This window comes from Delphinapterus leucas, chromosome 20, assembly GCF_059928025.1.
Source record: "Delphinapterus leucas isolate spDelLeu-1000000601 "Yukka" chromosome 20, BTC_Dleu_Yukka2, whole genome shotgun sequence".
NCBI classification, from domain to species: domain Eukaryota; kingdom Metazoa; phylum Chordata; class Mammalia; order Artiodactyla; family Monodontidae; genus Delphinapterus; species Delphinapterus leucas.
In genome coordinates this window covers 58,436,837-58,452,553 of record NC_143148.1, presented here as the reverse complement: position 1 = coordinate 58,452,553, position 15,717 = coordinate 58,436,837, and the positions used below count along the sequence as shown (strand labels likewise).

The window sequence follows — 15,717 nt, the reverse complement described above, 5'->3', positions numbered from 1 at the left end:
GCAGCATCTCACAAGACTAAAAATGTATCATTATTCTCAGGCATGGAAAAATAAATTGGGGCTGGTTTGGCTAATGCAACTCAGATGCGGTGCCTCTCCTCCCTTCTGCTGGAGCTGCGAGGCCTCGGCCCATATCTGATCTGGAAGAAAACCCACATCTCAGGGGCTGTGATATGCATCTCCGCCCAAGCATGTGTGTGTGAGCGCGCCTGGCCGCCCGCCGATGTCAGGACATGTGCTTGGTAGAGCTCTGCGGGGGCAGCCCCAGGGGGTGATGGACCTGTTAAGACGGCCCAGGTAGGATACAGGTGAGCTGGGCCACACCCCTGGCCATCTGCTGGCCCAAGGGATGCCCGTGAAGCTTGTCTCTCATCGCTGCACGCGGTGGAGAAGGCCCTGGGTGGTGCCGTGCACCTCTGGGAAGCAGTCCCAGCAGACATTTCACCTCAGCCCTTGGTGGTGAGGTCTGCAAAGACCGTGTTTCCAAATAAGGTCGTATTCACAGGTTCCAGGGATTAGGGCTTGAACATATCTTTTTGAGGGACACAAGTAACCCAATATGGAGCTCTCAGACATATTCACTCATTTAATACTCACAACAGCCCTATGAGGGGGTCGCTACTGTTATTTCCATTAGACAGATGTGGAAGAGAGGCTCAAAGAGGCTAAGTTTCTAAGCCAGCATCACTCAGCATTTTAACATGCAGAGGCGGGGCTTGAACCCAGGCAGAATGCTCCAGATAGCTTGGGGCTAGTATGAGCAGTGCTGCTGTGCTCATCCATGCACAGGACTTTGTGTGGACGTGCGTTCTGTTGGGGTAACATCTAGAAGCGGGTATTACTGGGTCCTATGGTGAGTCTGTATTTAACCTTATAAGATAGGCCATCCTGTTTTCTTCACAACGTGTGAGAGTTCTTGTTGCTCATATGTTAGCTAGCACTTGGAATTATCAGCCTTTTTAACCTTAGCTGTCCTTGTGGCCGCGTGGGGGTATTTCATTGTGGGTGTGATTTGCATAAAATGCGTGCACAAAATAAGATGCAAAGTAAACAGAGAGAGAAAAAGAAATGCATCTAAAGCATTCGGATCATGCTTCATAGCCAGGAGGAGTGCTGTACGAATACTGAGTTGTGACAAAGTTTCATCTGTGATGAAATGAGAGCCATGAGAAAAAACAGCCAAGGGGGCAGGAAAACCAACAGAAACCACAGCTCTCGCCATCCAGATTCTCTGTGAATTCTTTTCCCTGCTCCGTTCCCTGCTTCCTGCTCCCATGTTTGCAGGCTTACGTGTCAACTGGAGCCCCAGCTTGGCCACAAAGAGGGTCCTTCACCTTCAGAAGAACCTGCGGCCTCGGAGAGCTGGAGAAATGGGCCACCTGGCCCCGCAGTGCCTTCTGAGGAATCTCCGACTCACCGACATCCTTGGCTGTCTCCCATCCCTGCCTCGCTTGCCCACGCCCCAAGGGGTGCTGACGGGGACCATCTCCCACGGAAGCAACGTGCACGTGAACCCCTGTGCCAGGATTTGCTTCCCAGGAAACCCAAACTAACACGGGACCCATTGACTGGAAGGGAACAGAATATGTGAAACTGAGCCATTCTGAACAAAAATCCACAACGTACCGTCATACTCAGAGAAGGTACATGGTAAATGCAAATGAGCGTGTACACATCTTGGTGTTTCATGGACGCCAGCCATGCAGCCTCATATGGGAAGGCCACCAGCCCTCCAAACACAGTGACACACTTTACGGCCAAGCATCCTAGCGTCTGTTGGCCTCGACACACCCTCTTACCCTTCAGGAGGAAGTGGTGGCCTTCTCCACTATGCGTCACTTGAAAGGAACTCTTAAAATACCATCTGAATGAAGAGCCCACCCAGTCTGCCCAGGCCACCCGCAAGTCCCCACATCGCATCTATGGCCGACTGGACCTTCATGGCAATGGTCACTCTCTAAAAATAGAAGCCCCTGCCCCGCAGAGTCGGGGGAACCACAGGAAGCAGTTGAAAACCACTTCCAGTGGCCGTTCTGCCTCCAGTAAGTTAGGAATAGAAGTGGGGCTGCTGTTGGATTAATAGGTCGTTTGCCTGGGCCATCAATCAACGTGGAGCAGCCCCGCATTTAGACGAGCTGCAGGGGGAGCGTGCGCCTTGTGTGCCTGGGCGGCCGAATCCATTCCCAGTCCTTCGAACTCCGCGCCAGCACAGGCGTCAGTCAGCAAAGTTCCTTAAATCGCAGGAAATGAACTTCTGCCTCTTTAAATCCCTGCAGCAGTTCCACGGGGCAGCCCTGCACCCCCAATGGCAGCTCCAAACAGACTTCTTTCAGTCCTGGATTTGACCTCACTTCTCCCCACCGCACAGCTGCTTGTATTGTATTGTATTGTGTTGTGTTGTGTTGTATTGTATTTTTCAAACAGCTGTACACGAGGAGAACCTCAACAGCTGACCTCAGCAGTGTGGTTTTTTTTCTGTTGTGTGTTTTTGTTTTGCTGCAGCGCTGCCGACCTGAGGCTTGCCCTCACACTTTGTAAAATTCGCAGCAGCCGTATAAGAAAATACCAAGTTTGTCAGCTAACCCTGGTCTTTATTACAGTAACCGCCGTAATGTCAGCCAGCTGGGATGGTCCCAGCAGGCTGACACCCATCTGGGGGCTGGATAGGCCGGGCCTAGCCTGACAGGGCTGGTGCCTTCCAGATGAGATGCCAGCTTCCACGGTGATGGAAACAACGAGGTCTTCACCGCTCGCTACTGCTTCTCTTAAGACAAAATGCAGAGGGAGGGAATGTTTCATTGGTAAAAGCCACAGTCAAAGTTAAAGCCCAAGCGCTCGCCGTGGCTGCACCCCACAATCTCGTGGGCAGCCCCCTCCTCTGGTCAGCCGCCGCTCACTAGATTCCAGGCGCCAAGACACTTCCGTGCAAATGACAGCTCAGGTCCCTTGTCTCTAGGACCTGACGTCTGGGGCGGGGCCAGGAGACCAGGAAGAAACAAATTAAACCACTCCTTAAATAAGCCTCAAAAGCAATCGTGCAATTAAACAGATCAACACAAACAAAACAAAGGTGGCTCAGCGGACTTTCGCAGGCCTGGCAGTGGGGGTGGGGGTGGGGGTGGGGGGCTGGATGTAATAGTTTGTGAGGGCAAAAGGTAGGGGACGACTGTCCCAGAGCATATTCTGGACCCGGAGCTGTTAGTGACCCTTCAGCCTGGACAGAGAAAGGGGGAAACGAAACAAAGTAAAAGCATTTACTGAAAACGGCGGCCGGGTCCCCGTCCCCATGGCCGCATGACTGCTCGTGTTCTGTGGCCTCCTTACATCCTGGCCCTTTTCAGGTGGGAGATTTGGGGCCCTTTCCCATTTATCAAGGAGGCACTCATCTGGGGGAGGACCCTCCTCTTTGGTGCATTTAGACCCGAGCTTATGGAACTGAGGAGTGGCCTCCGGCTCTGATGCACAGGAAGTGCAGACTTGGGGCGCTGGGAGTAGAGAGAAGAGGAGGACAGACCCTCGGAGGCCTGTGCTGGGAAGCTGGACCCAAAGCAGGTCCTGAAACAGAGGAGAAGCTCTGGTCTCCTCCCCTCCACGGGCACTGTGTGCGGCAGGCACACAGTGACACGTCTGTTACTCACATGAATGCCTGCCTGTGTTTTGACCAAGACTTAGGTCATATTTGAAGTCTTAGCCCAGGTTTTCCACAGGGCAGTGGGTGCTCGGGGACAAATTTAGCCTCCAGTGAAGGAGCAGAGTCTTCCAAGGCTGGACGCAAAGCCAGCGTTGACCCACGGAGCGTGCGCAGCTGGACGTGCAGCCGTGTCGTCTCCAAGCCTGTCGTGTCCAAGCCGTGTCGTCTTTGCCGTGAGGTTTCCCAGTTTCAGCTGCCTCTAATGACCTCCTTCCCGATGTAAGACTAAGCCCATTTTATTTGTACCATATGTCACAGATGCTGGTATGTGGCGTGGTTTGAGAAGGCTAAATCTGCCCATTGATTTGGGGTTTTTAGGGACCCTTATCGGGCTGGGACGGCTGACCGCTCTCCACCCGTCATCTGCGTATCCACAGGGGGCCTGCGGCGGAGTCACAGGGTCAGGCTGTCTGTCACCCCCCAGATGTTTACAATCTCAGAGGGGCTGGAGCCAGAATCCAGAGTGGTATTCGGAAGACAGCAGAATTAGGAAAGTCTTTCTTGTTTTTTTCCCTAAGATGTTCAAGGCTTGAGTTCCCAGTCTTCGGGATCAAGGCTGGTTGACTGGGCTCCGGCCCTTACAGGCTGGACAACCCAGAGGTTAGAGTGCAGCTCCCTCCCGGCATCTCGGCAGGAAGTGGCCTGGGAGGCTCTAACGCAGCATCCAGCGGGATGATGGCAGTGGGGGCGCTGCTGGGCCTGGCTTGGGGCCCACAGACTCTGAGGGCCATTGCAGTGCTGGAGGGACCACCCAGTGGAAGGCAGCCCTAGACCGGGCAACAGACTGGGCAGCAGGGGGCTGGGAGTGGGGCTGCAGGGTCCCTGCAAGAGGGGACTGAGCTGTAATTAGTCTCCCCAGGAGGCCAAGGTCACAACGAAGGTCTAGTCCCCGAGAAGGAGGGGAAGAGGTCGTGTCTGGCATGACACCAGCCTGGGGTTTCCCTTTTCAATACAACTTTCGTTGTGTATTCAGTAAGTCAAACCAACAGCACTTCTGCATCACCTGACCTTCTAAAAGCTGGCAGACTCTCTTACCATTGTGCATCTGGCTCCTCTTCCGGAAACTTTTGAGAGATTTTGCGTCTTAGAGGAAGAGTGAGGTGCGATCTTGGGGGCATGAACATTTACAGCCATTACGGTCATGGCTCCTTCCCAAGAGGATGCTTTCTCAAAGCTGCCTTTTGGTATACAGTGACTCAGTGAACCCTCTGATGATTTGGGATCTCACTTTTATTTCGTCTAAATGTAATCTTGTCGTTCGTCCGTAGGAGACTAGGGGACTCTCATCAAATAAAAGAGACATGCCCAGCACATGGTAGGCACTCGGCACTTTGTTGAATATATGAATAAATTATAAAGTAAAAAAAAAGGAAGCATTTGACATCTGTATCTCGGAGTTAGGCCAGATACCCTTTTGTTTAAATGGAATTCCGTTTAGTGATTCAGTGTTTTTTGCCTGCTTATAGGTTTATTTCCACAATTAAATAACTTAGATTTATCTTTCAGGGAGGTACAATATATTGATATATTCCACTGTGGTTTTCTTTTTCTCCGAGAAAGGCATATAGTGGTGTATTTTTAAGTATTGGTGTAATTGCTTCTTATAAATATCATTCATGCTTGCTTTTTAAAAAAATTTAAGCAGAAATTCCTGAGAAAGCAACCAACCGCCCAAAATGTATTAACTCCTCCAAAATGGGATTAATATTAATGTGGCTGTCTTTTTGAATGTCCTCCTACATACGTACACAAGTATCAATAGAAAGCTGAAGAGAGGAAGTTAATACATGTGAGTAACACTATCCACACTATTTAAAAATGAAAGTGTAGGGGCTTCGCTGGTGGCCCAGTGGTTGAGAGTCCGCCTGCCGATGCAGGGGACACGGGTTCGTGCCCCAGTCTGGGAGGATCCCACATGCCGCGGAGCGGCTGGGCCCGTGAGCCATGGCCGCTGAGCCTGTGCGTCCGGAGCCTGTGCTCCACAGCGGGAGAGGCCACAGCAGTGAGAGGCCCGCGTACCGCAAAAAAAAAAAAAAAAAAAAAAAGAAAATGTATTTCTTTTACTTGAATTTAATTGAAAAAATGTAAAGTAACACCAAGGGAATTGCCAAAATAATTCTTTACCACAAAAGATGGTGACACGGGGAGGAGGAAGTGTAAGCCGGGACGAAGTGAGAGAGTGGCATGGACATATATACACTACCAAATGTAAAACAGATAGCTAGTGGGAAGCAGCCGCACAGCACAGGGAGATCAGCTCGGTGCTTTGTGACCACCTAGAGGGGTGGGATAGGGAGGGTGGGAGGGAGGGAGACGCAAGAGGGAGGGGATATGGGGATATATGTATATGTATAGCTGGTTCACTTTGTCATACAGCAGAAACTAACACACCATTGTAAAGCAATTATACTCCAGTAAAGATGTTAAAAAAAGAAAAAAGAAAAAAAAGATGGTGATTCCTAAAAATCACTCCAAAGCTAAGAAAAGTGGATGCCAAAACTGTGGGGAGGGGTGACCCGAAGGCTGTGCCCTTAAGGCAACGCTGTTTGACTCCCCCCAGGCTCCAGCTTCCACGCGGCCCCACTAACCGCCTGTATCACGTGTCCTTTGACGGGACCCATACGATATAAACTGTGTTCTGAATACTAATCCCCTCCAGGTGTAAAGTTCCATATTTAGGGTTTATACTGTTTAGGGTAAATTCTATTCTGTAACAACAATCGCCCCAAGTGTGCAGAATCCCAATCTATGTGGATTTCATTGTATCACCCATCACTTCCCCACAGTGTCTTCTTTTGGGATTAGCTCCACGTCATCGAGGAATTCTCCAGTGCCCTGATGGGATGAATGGGTGTAGCGTTCAGTGTTTTCTTGTTTTGTTCTCAAAAATACCGATTTGTTGTCTTCATACTTGAAAGACAATGTACCTGGGCTTCATATTCTTCATCCTGTTTTCTTTGGCTCAGAACTTTGGGGAAACTGCTCCATCATCTCCTGCCATGAAATGTGGAGGTGTGGAGTCCCTTCCACCAGCACTTCTCGTTCCTTGTTAAGGGGAATGTTCCCACCTGTCTCGAAACAGGTCACGTTTGGTGCTGTCTCCAAATATGGGCTTGTCTTCGTCTGCCCTCAGGGTCCACCCTCTTCTCTCTGCTTGTGGGGACCTCCTCTCTTTGTCTTTTTCCTTTCCATTCACTGTAGTCATCTCAAGACTTTCCTCTGTCTCATTTGTCATCCACGGCTACTCTGTTCCCTGCTATCTTGAAGCAACACTGGGAACTGTGAAATCCTGGTTTCCCCGTTTATCAGCTCAAGTGACTTCCAAGGCCACGTGGCCAGAGCTGAGTTTCCACTCCTGGTTTGTCCGATTCCAGTGCCTGGGTTCAAAGGATTCACCACGTACTGCTCAGCTTTTTAAACTTGGATTCTGAAAGACTCTATGTATCTCTGTGTATTTTTTTCTTGAGGTACAATCTTTATTGAGATATAATTGACATATGCCACTATGTAGGTTTAAGGTGATAATGATTTTAAGCATAATGATTTGACTTACATACAGATATGTAATTTGTATATTGAGGAATCAATATTTCATTCCAAAATGCCACCTACATCTGAGCTTGCAGCTTTCACTGCCCACCTCCCCATTCCCCACCCTCATCACTGTTCATTTTTTATTCTGTGTCCATAACCAGAGATCCTCTCTACTCAAGTCTTCCCTGGGGCTGATCCCGTCGAGCTGGATGTGACCAAAGTCTTGTTCTATCAGATGTTGAAGGTTTAACGTCAGTGAAGGCTGTGGTAGAAAACATCTCACAGGTTTGGGGAAGTTTTTTTTCATTATAGAAATATGCCATTACATTTTAGTTTTCTGGATAATATGTGTATTCTTTTGCCCATACAAAGAGCCTATCTTATTAGAGCCTCTAATAATAGGTGGGTAAATCCCTAGGTAGTATAGTGGATGTCTCTGGGGTTTTCTACCGAATCTCTGCTCTACAGACTGACATTTCTCTCATCTGCTGAGTCAGAAGTGCAGGATTCGCCAGTCAGTATGGACAGTTTGGCTCCCTGGCCATGCCATGCCCCCCTGAGGACTTCTGACAGGGTGACAGAGCCAGTGTCAAAAAGGCTGAAGCGGTGAGATGTAAACGCAGTCCCGGCCACACGGGCTCTGTTCTGAGCCTCCACACACCGGCCCCAATCCTGTCCCAGGACCTTTGCACTTGCTGCTGCCACCACGTTGCACTCTTCCCCTCAGTCAGCAGGGCTCTCTCCCTCACTTCTTTCACATGGTGTCTTCCAGAACATTATCTCATCAGAGGGAGCTTCTCTGACCACTGCATTTGATATAGCACACACACACACACAATCACATGCCCGCGCATTTACACTCGCAGGTGCACACCACCACATACACGTGTGCACGCGTGTTCAAGCACTCCTTCCCTCTTTCTCTTCCACCTTTCGCGCTCTGCTTTAGATTTCTCGATTGTCAGTCCCTGTCACATCCACTGAGTGTTTTGGTTTCTGTTCCCTTTCTAACTGCCCAAGGGGCTCAGAACTCCAACAATCCCTTCTTTTCACTGCCTTCTTTTGGGGGGGTAGATGGAAGGGACTGAAATTGTGGGGGGAAGGTAGGAGACACATTAATAAAGAGGAAACCACCAAAAAAAAAAAAAAAAAAAAAGAAACTCACCTGCACATATGCACACACTCCTACACTCACCCATAGAGGCCTTCTCGCATGCACACGCTCATGCACACACAGACAAACACACACGTGCTCGTTACCCTTTTACCTGCACCCTCTTCATTCTCCATCGTGCAGTCATCACCCCCTGCACACCCAGAAGCCTCCTGCAGGGACCCCGAGCCTTGAGTGGCCCCAAGCACTTGGTAAAACACACGAACCACCTGTGCAGTGGATAAACGCATGCGTGACCACATGGGGGACAAGCTCGGTGCCTGGGCTGGCGAGTGTGTGTGAGTCGGAGTCAGGCACAGGGGAGGGGGTTCAAATCCCACTCCCTCTGTCACTGACTGCCTGACCCCCCCCAGAGCCCCCTCGGGTGCAAACAGGGACACTCAGGGGACTACTGGTGGTCGTGAGAATAGGAGACGGTGCCCAGGGCTGGGCGCACTGACTGCACCCCGCGGCTGCAGGCGGCCGCTCACACAGCCTGGTGTGGGGCTGCCCAAATGGCGTGAATGCATCACGCTCACGGCTGAGGATGTTTGTGTCCCCTCACTGCCCCCCCCCCCGCCCCGCCCCGTGTTTAACAAACTTTGCTAGGCAGCCCTGGTTCTCACTCTTCCTCTGCATTTTATCTGCACAGTGCGGAGCTTCAGGCCACCACTCCTCACAGTTGAGAGGCTCAGCTCTTGCCCTAAGGGACGGAGAGAAAAGAGGTAACATTGACCTTTTTTGTTTCTACTTTGCAACCTCAGTGAAGCACTTCCTTTCCCCACCCCCATCCAGGAAGGGGAGACCATTACTCAGTTTCCAAAGTCTGAGCTCTCCTATACCTGCAGGGTGGGACCAGGGCCCAGGGGGTGTTGACACTGCCTCGGGGTGGGAAGGGCTGTGCTCTCTCCTGGGAATGCACTGGTCTGTACTTCAGATGGGACAGGACACAGATGCCATGGGTCTCAGGAGTTGGGTGGCCAGATGAAATATGAATAATTTTTAATATAATAATGTCCCATGCAATATTTGAATGTCAGGTAAAAATTAATAATTTTTAGTATAAATATGTCTTTTGAAATATTTGAATGTCAGAAAAAAATGAATAATTTTAGTATAAAATATGTCCCATGCTACTAAAAAACTATTTTCATTCTTGTCATGGGTTGAATAAGTGTCCTCCAAAAAATTCATGTCCACCCGGCGTATCAGAACGTGTCAAGTTGGAAATAGGGTCTTTACGGATATAATTAGTTACGATGAGGTCACACTGGATGAGGGTGGCCCTAAATCCAATGTCTGCTGCCCTTATAAGAACAATATGTAAAGACACGGAGACACACCAAGGGAAGGCCACATGAAGACACAGGCAGGGATTGAAGTGATGCTTCCACAAGCCAAGGTGCGCCAAGGATTCCAGTAGCCACCAGAAGCCTGAAGAGACCGGGAAGGTCCCTCCCTCCCTCAGGGCCTCCAGAGGGAGCACAGCTTTGCCCACATCTTGATTTCAGACTTCTGGCCTCCAGGACAGCGAGTGAATACGTTTCTATTGCTTTAAGCCCCCCAGTTGGTGATGATTTGTTATGGCAACCCTAGGAAACTCACACAGTTGTTTATCTGAAATTACCATTTAACTGGGCATCCTGCATTTTTATTTGCTGAATCTGGCAACTCTAGATTACTCCCGGAATCCCTCCAGAGCAGTGGTTACAATGGCCTGCTTAGCGTCCCAGACCTGCCCCTGTGCTTGTTTCCCTGGTGACTCAGGCAGGGCATCTGCAAAGTGCTCAGAGGGGTGGCTGCCCGCAGCAGGCTCTCGTCACCTCTGCCTGCACCTCCACCAGCTCCTGGCCTACGCTTGTTTAGACTATGGTGGAGTTGTCTGCCCTGCACTAGACCAGCCACGTGGGCTGCTGTGCTTGGGCTCCAAGTAGCCATGGTGGAGATCACACCAGACCCCTCCCTCAACTATTCTGAATTGCTTAAGACCACCTAAGACAGGTAACTGTCTCTAGTGAGTTGACTTTTCCCTGCTACCTACCCGCCTCAAAAAAGGCAAAATGACACAGGTTAAATTTCTCACAAACCGCAACACGTGGTAGGGGGAGAGGGAAGGGACAGCTGCAATTGGATTTGTCTGATTGAGAAAAATCAGATAAATAAATAGAATTCTGCTGACGCCCATGTCACGGAGTGAATCCACGCCCACTCCGGCTATTAAAGCGTCCCTGGAGAGACTGCCTTCTGGGAACCGTTTCCACTGTCTCCCTCAAGAAGTAAAGCGCAGACTTCCTCTCCCCAGCCCTGAGTGGTGGCCGCTGCTGCTCCCTGTGGCATTCCCAGGGCCCGACGTGGATCCGGGGATGCCGCTGCCCCAAGCTTCCCGCAGCTGTCAGGAGGGATAGGCGTGCAGGGTGCTGAGCTCACCCGGCAGCTGAATAAATGCAGGCTGTCCTCTGTGGGGGGAGTGCTTCCTCAGATCTAATTGCCTGATGACGATAGGACCACCCACTGTCCTAATTACCCTCCGTTTGCTAAACCCGGAGTCGGGCTCTCCTGTGATGGACTCTGCGTTCCAAAGGAGGAATGCATTAGCCGGGTCTCTCGTCTGTCCTAGACTCACGCGAGGGCCCTGGCTGGCTGCACAGCTCAAAGCCGACCCACAGGGCTCCGGCCACGTGGTGATACCCTCAGTGCCCGCCCCGCTGGGCCCCAGGAATCTCACTCAGCTTTCCCGCGGCAAAGCAGACATCAGCGCCCAAAAGAAAGGTGCCAAGGGGTCCCCTGTAGCCTCACGGGCGACGGCTCCAAACCGGCAGACGTCTAAATCAACGCTCTTCAGCTGGAAATGGTACACCCAGCGGCCGCAAGCTCCACAGGCCTCACAGGGTACGGGGGCTCTGCACGGCCATTGGGGAAGCTGTGGGTTGCCATGCAGATGTGATGGTCAATTTCACGTGTCCCCTCGACCGCTCTCAGGGATGCCCAGGTAGCTGATGAAACACGTTTTCTGTCTGGGAGGGTGTTTCTGCATGAGATGAGCACTGAGATGGTGAACCTCTGAAAGCAGATGGCTCTCCAACATGTGGGCGTCACCCAATCCATTGAGGGTCCAGGTACAACAGAAGGTCGGAGGAAGGGCAAATCTGTTCTCTCTGCTGAGCTGGGACATCCACCCTCTCCTGCTTTCGGACGTCAGTGTTCCTGGTTCTTGGGCTTTTAGATTCAGATGGGGGCTTACAGCATAGCTCCCCTGATTCACTGAGCGTGTGCCCGGCCACTGATCAAGGCCAGAAGGGTGCCTTTTGTATTCCTAAATCGTTGCTTTCTGGATGTGTCATCTTATTTCTAATTCATGGTCAGTGGATGATGCCAGAGACACGAACAGAAACAGCTCCCAAGGACTGCATTCCTCACAGGTGCCCTCACATTCACACCTTCGCAGAGGGGGGCCTGAAGCTCAGGGAGGTTCAACACATGGCCGAGGGCGCATCCATAGTTAATGGGCAGGGGACTTGGTCCCCACCTGCCTGGCTGCAAGGGCCCCGTCTGAACTTCTGACCATCTCACCTACTGCCACAGTGCCCGCCCCATGTCGGGTCTGCAGCGTCCTCGCCCTGTCGTGAACAGTGAACAGGACGATGTTCTAAAGATGGGCGTGCACAGCATCGCTCAGCTCCCAAACAGCAGAGGAACTGGGTTGGAACCTGGGTCCTGAAACCCCCTCCACCAGAAGCAGTGAGTCATCTAACAGGCGTGGGCTGAGGGCGCCGTGCTGGTGCCAAGAGCCCGCGGAGATGTAGCCTGAACTTGAATCTGAGCCCACTTTGGAAAAAGCTCAGATTCATCCATTTTATTTTAATTAATCATTCTCCCCATTTGCCCATCTAATCTCCAGAGGAAGTTGGACCACCGATTTGGACCCGCTGAGAGGGCGAGACCTTCTCAAGAATCTCAGTGCAGGAGCCCCACGCACACCCCAGCCTTCCAGGGCCCTCCTCCAACTGCAGGAGGGGCTTTCAAGGCTAAAGCTCCCTAAAGAGCCCTCCTTCCCCCGTTATCATTTCTTAAGGGAGATGTCTGCAGAAAATAAAAAGGCACTTGGAAGCAGCAGGTTTTTGGAACAAGAGGCGGCAGTCTATGCTGTGAAGCAGTCCTGGGTGGTTCTCCTTGAAGGGCTCTGCCTTTCGGCGTTTACGTGGTCAAAGTCCTCCACCCTTGCCCTTCCACCTAAGCCAGGCTCCGCGATGCCAGGACTCAGCCTGGAGGGGCATGTACCTCCAACCCACTGGGAGACAGAGTCGGCTCCACGGGCACGTCGGGCCCCTCAGACACCCGTGGACGCTGCACACTCCCGTCTTCCCTCATCACTTGTCAAGTCCCCTGCACTGATTGTCTTCAGCCTTCCCGGGCCGTCTTCCGCCCGGGCCCAGCAGGTGCCTCCTGCCCCAGGACAGCTGTGCAGGCCCGGAGACGGGCCGCACTCCCGGGCCCCGCTCTGCCCGTCCACTGGGCGGCCGGCCTTCCTTTTCGCCGGGGCTGATGGAGACCTGCAGGAAGCTTGCAGGAGGCGGTGCCTGGAGAAACAAGAGGGCTTTGAAGCACAAGGTGAACCGGCCTGGCTGTGGTTTACATTCTTTACCTTAATTTTAACAAGTATTTCAGCCCCTTGAAAATTGCTTCTCTAGAATAATAAACAGAGCCCATGTTGAGTCGTGGCTGGACCTCGGTGCGAGGCGGGAGGGGAGCTAAGCTTGGGGGGCCATAACAGTAGCTGGTGAATGCGTGCGTGCCCTTGCGGGGGGGCGGGCAGGGGGCCACTGCAGCTCAATTGGCCCTCATTTTTGAAGATTTGGTGGGATTGGTGTGACAACATGAGGTTTTGGGTTACACATAGCAAGTGAAACAGTATACAAATAATAGACGTAGAGAATCATGGAAGAAAGGGAGCGGTGTCTGCCTGTCGGGTCTGTTACTTGTCACTCCAGCTGGTGCCTTTCGGGCTCCTTCCCTCCACCAGAACTCCAGAGGGCCTGTCAGCGAGAGAAAGATGCCAGGTCCTGGTGCTGAGAGACAGGGGAGGGACCAAGGGGAATCCATTCATTCACTGGGTATTTATTAAGCACCTACTATGTGCCGACCTCTGTTCCAGGCCATGGGGATCAGCACGGAGCAGAAATTCCACCCATGCCCTCCCATGCGTGGTCCACACCAGCAGCCATGCTGTCCCCGGGAGCAGGAACGGCTAGAAATGCAGACTCTCGGGCCCCGCCGGCCCTCCAGCAAGGCCCCAGGCCACTGAGTGTGCAGTCAAGTTGAGGACTCCGCTCTGGAAACGAAAGGAGATGCTGGCAGGAGACGGCCCGTGGCCGCGTCCGTGGCTGCGTGTGGGGCAGCCAGAGGGAGCCCAGCCGCTGACCGAGTCGTTAGCCCCGCGTCCATGCAGGAGCGCAGCACCCACAGCCTTGACAGGGCAGCCTGGAGACGCAGCTCTGCCCCACCATGAGGCAGGCAGAGTAATGCCCCCATCCTGATCCCCAGAACCTGTGCACGTGACCTGCCGTGGGGATGAGAACTCTATCAGCCTTGCTCACCACGGTGTCCTCAGCATTCAGCACGGTGCCTAGAGCCTACTAGGTGCTTCACAGACACTTCCTGGCTGAAAGCATTGACCCAGGTCCCCAAAATAGACAGCTTCGCAGAGGGCAGATAATCCCAGAAGTCTCCAATAGCCGGGCCAGATCTGATCCTGTGACCTTGCGGAATATTCCATTACCCACATCTGCCCACCTCCCTTGCCAGTAAAAACCAGTTTGTAAAATTACCCAGCAGCCAGGCAGACCAGCGCAGGGGTTGTTGGCCGCCCCTGTGAGCCAGTACAGCGTGAGATACCTGTTTCTCAAGGGTCCGGGCAGGGCAGGCTCCTCAGCAGGCTGGTCTTCCTTGCCCCCTGGACGTTTCTAAACAACCCACTGGCCCGAGGCCGGGAAAGAGTGTTATGGAGATTATTGGCGTCTTTTCCCAGATGTGTGCTGTCCTCCAGGTGTGAGGCTCCCTGCTGCCCAGCGGGCATCCCTAACCTTCAGAAAAGGATCTTTGCAAGAGTCCTTACCCTTAGCGATAGGAAGGCGCCGAAGATGTTTGGGGTTTACGGTCTTCGCATGGGCAGGCACCGTCTCACTCGCCCTCCCAAGCATCCTGAAGGGGTGACAGTACTGGGTTAGGGGCTGCACGAGGACTTAGGGAGACGTTGGCTGTGAAATGCTGAGCGTGGGGCCGGCACACGCACCGTTTGGGTGAGCCCGTGCTCACCTTCCTCAGCTCCACCACCACTTAGTTCCCACAACGCACACTCCTGTCAGGCGGGAACCACTGAATCCCCATTTCCAGATGAGGCTCAGAGAAGGAAATGAACTTGCCCAGGGTGGCACAGCTTTCCCACTGATGGAACAAAACCCTAACCTCCTGGGCACTCTGACACTATATGCCCAAGCCCTAAATCTCTGGCGCGTAATTTAGTAGTGGGGATTTGCTGAAAGCATGGGGGATGAGCGCCATCTGCCCCTTCCTCAGGCATCAACTGATACTAGTGTTTACAATATCGTTCCTAGAAGAGGCTCTCAAACCTTTGAATCTCAGGACTCTTTACATTCTTAAAAACTGGTTGAAAATCCTAAAGAGCTTTGCTTTTGTGGCTTATATCTGTCAAATTTTACAGAATTTTACAATAAAATTGATAAAATTTTAAAATATCTTATCCATTAAGTCATATAAATAAGAACGAGGGTAAACCCACTGCATGTTAACACAAATAACGTATTTTTGAAAGAAATAATCACGTTTTGCAAAATAGAAAAGTAGTGAGAAAATTCACAGTGTTTTACATCTTTGCAAACGTGTTTTTTGTCCGGCTTAGGAAACAGCTGGGTTCTCCTATCTGCTTCTTCATTCAATCTGGTGCATATGAAAAAAGCCTGGCCACACACAGATATGGATTTGGAAATTAAGAGGTAAGTTAATAGTCTTTTTGGATAATTATGGGTATTATTCATTAATACTACACCAAAACTCGACAAGAGGTAGTCCCTTAAACACTAGTAGCAATGTGGAATCTGAAACCAAATGAATGAACGTTTTGTACTTACTACATTCCATTCTGTTGGTCTGTCCTGAACTGTGCATGGATCTTTTCCCCATGCGTGATTTTATAACATTCCAACATATTATGAAGAGGCCCGAAACACCTCAGAGTCCAAGGACCACTGCTGATAACTGCTGAACTGGGTTAAAAGCTCCAGAATGGGGTTTACATGTGTTTTCTTTGACTCTGTGCTTCCTG

General features: G+C 51.5%; 1 long non-coding RNA gene across 1 annotated transcript; it reads left to right on the top strand.

The window, feature by feature from the left end:
- Nucleotides 1-4,437: 4,437 nt before the first annotated feature.
- LOC149744720 (uncharacterized) lies at nucleotides 4,438-15,629 on the top strand. The gene is made up of 3 exons (XR_016391050.1): nucleotides 4,438-7,510; nucleotides 9,031-9,103; nucleotides 15,295-15,629. It is a non-coding gene; the product is annotated as an uncharacterized LOC149744720 (long non-coding RNA).
- Nucleotides 15,630-15,717: the final 88 nt, after the last annotated feature.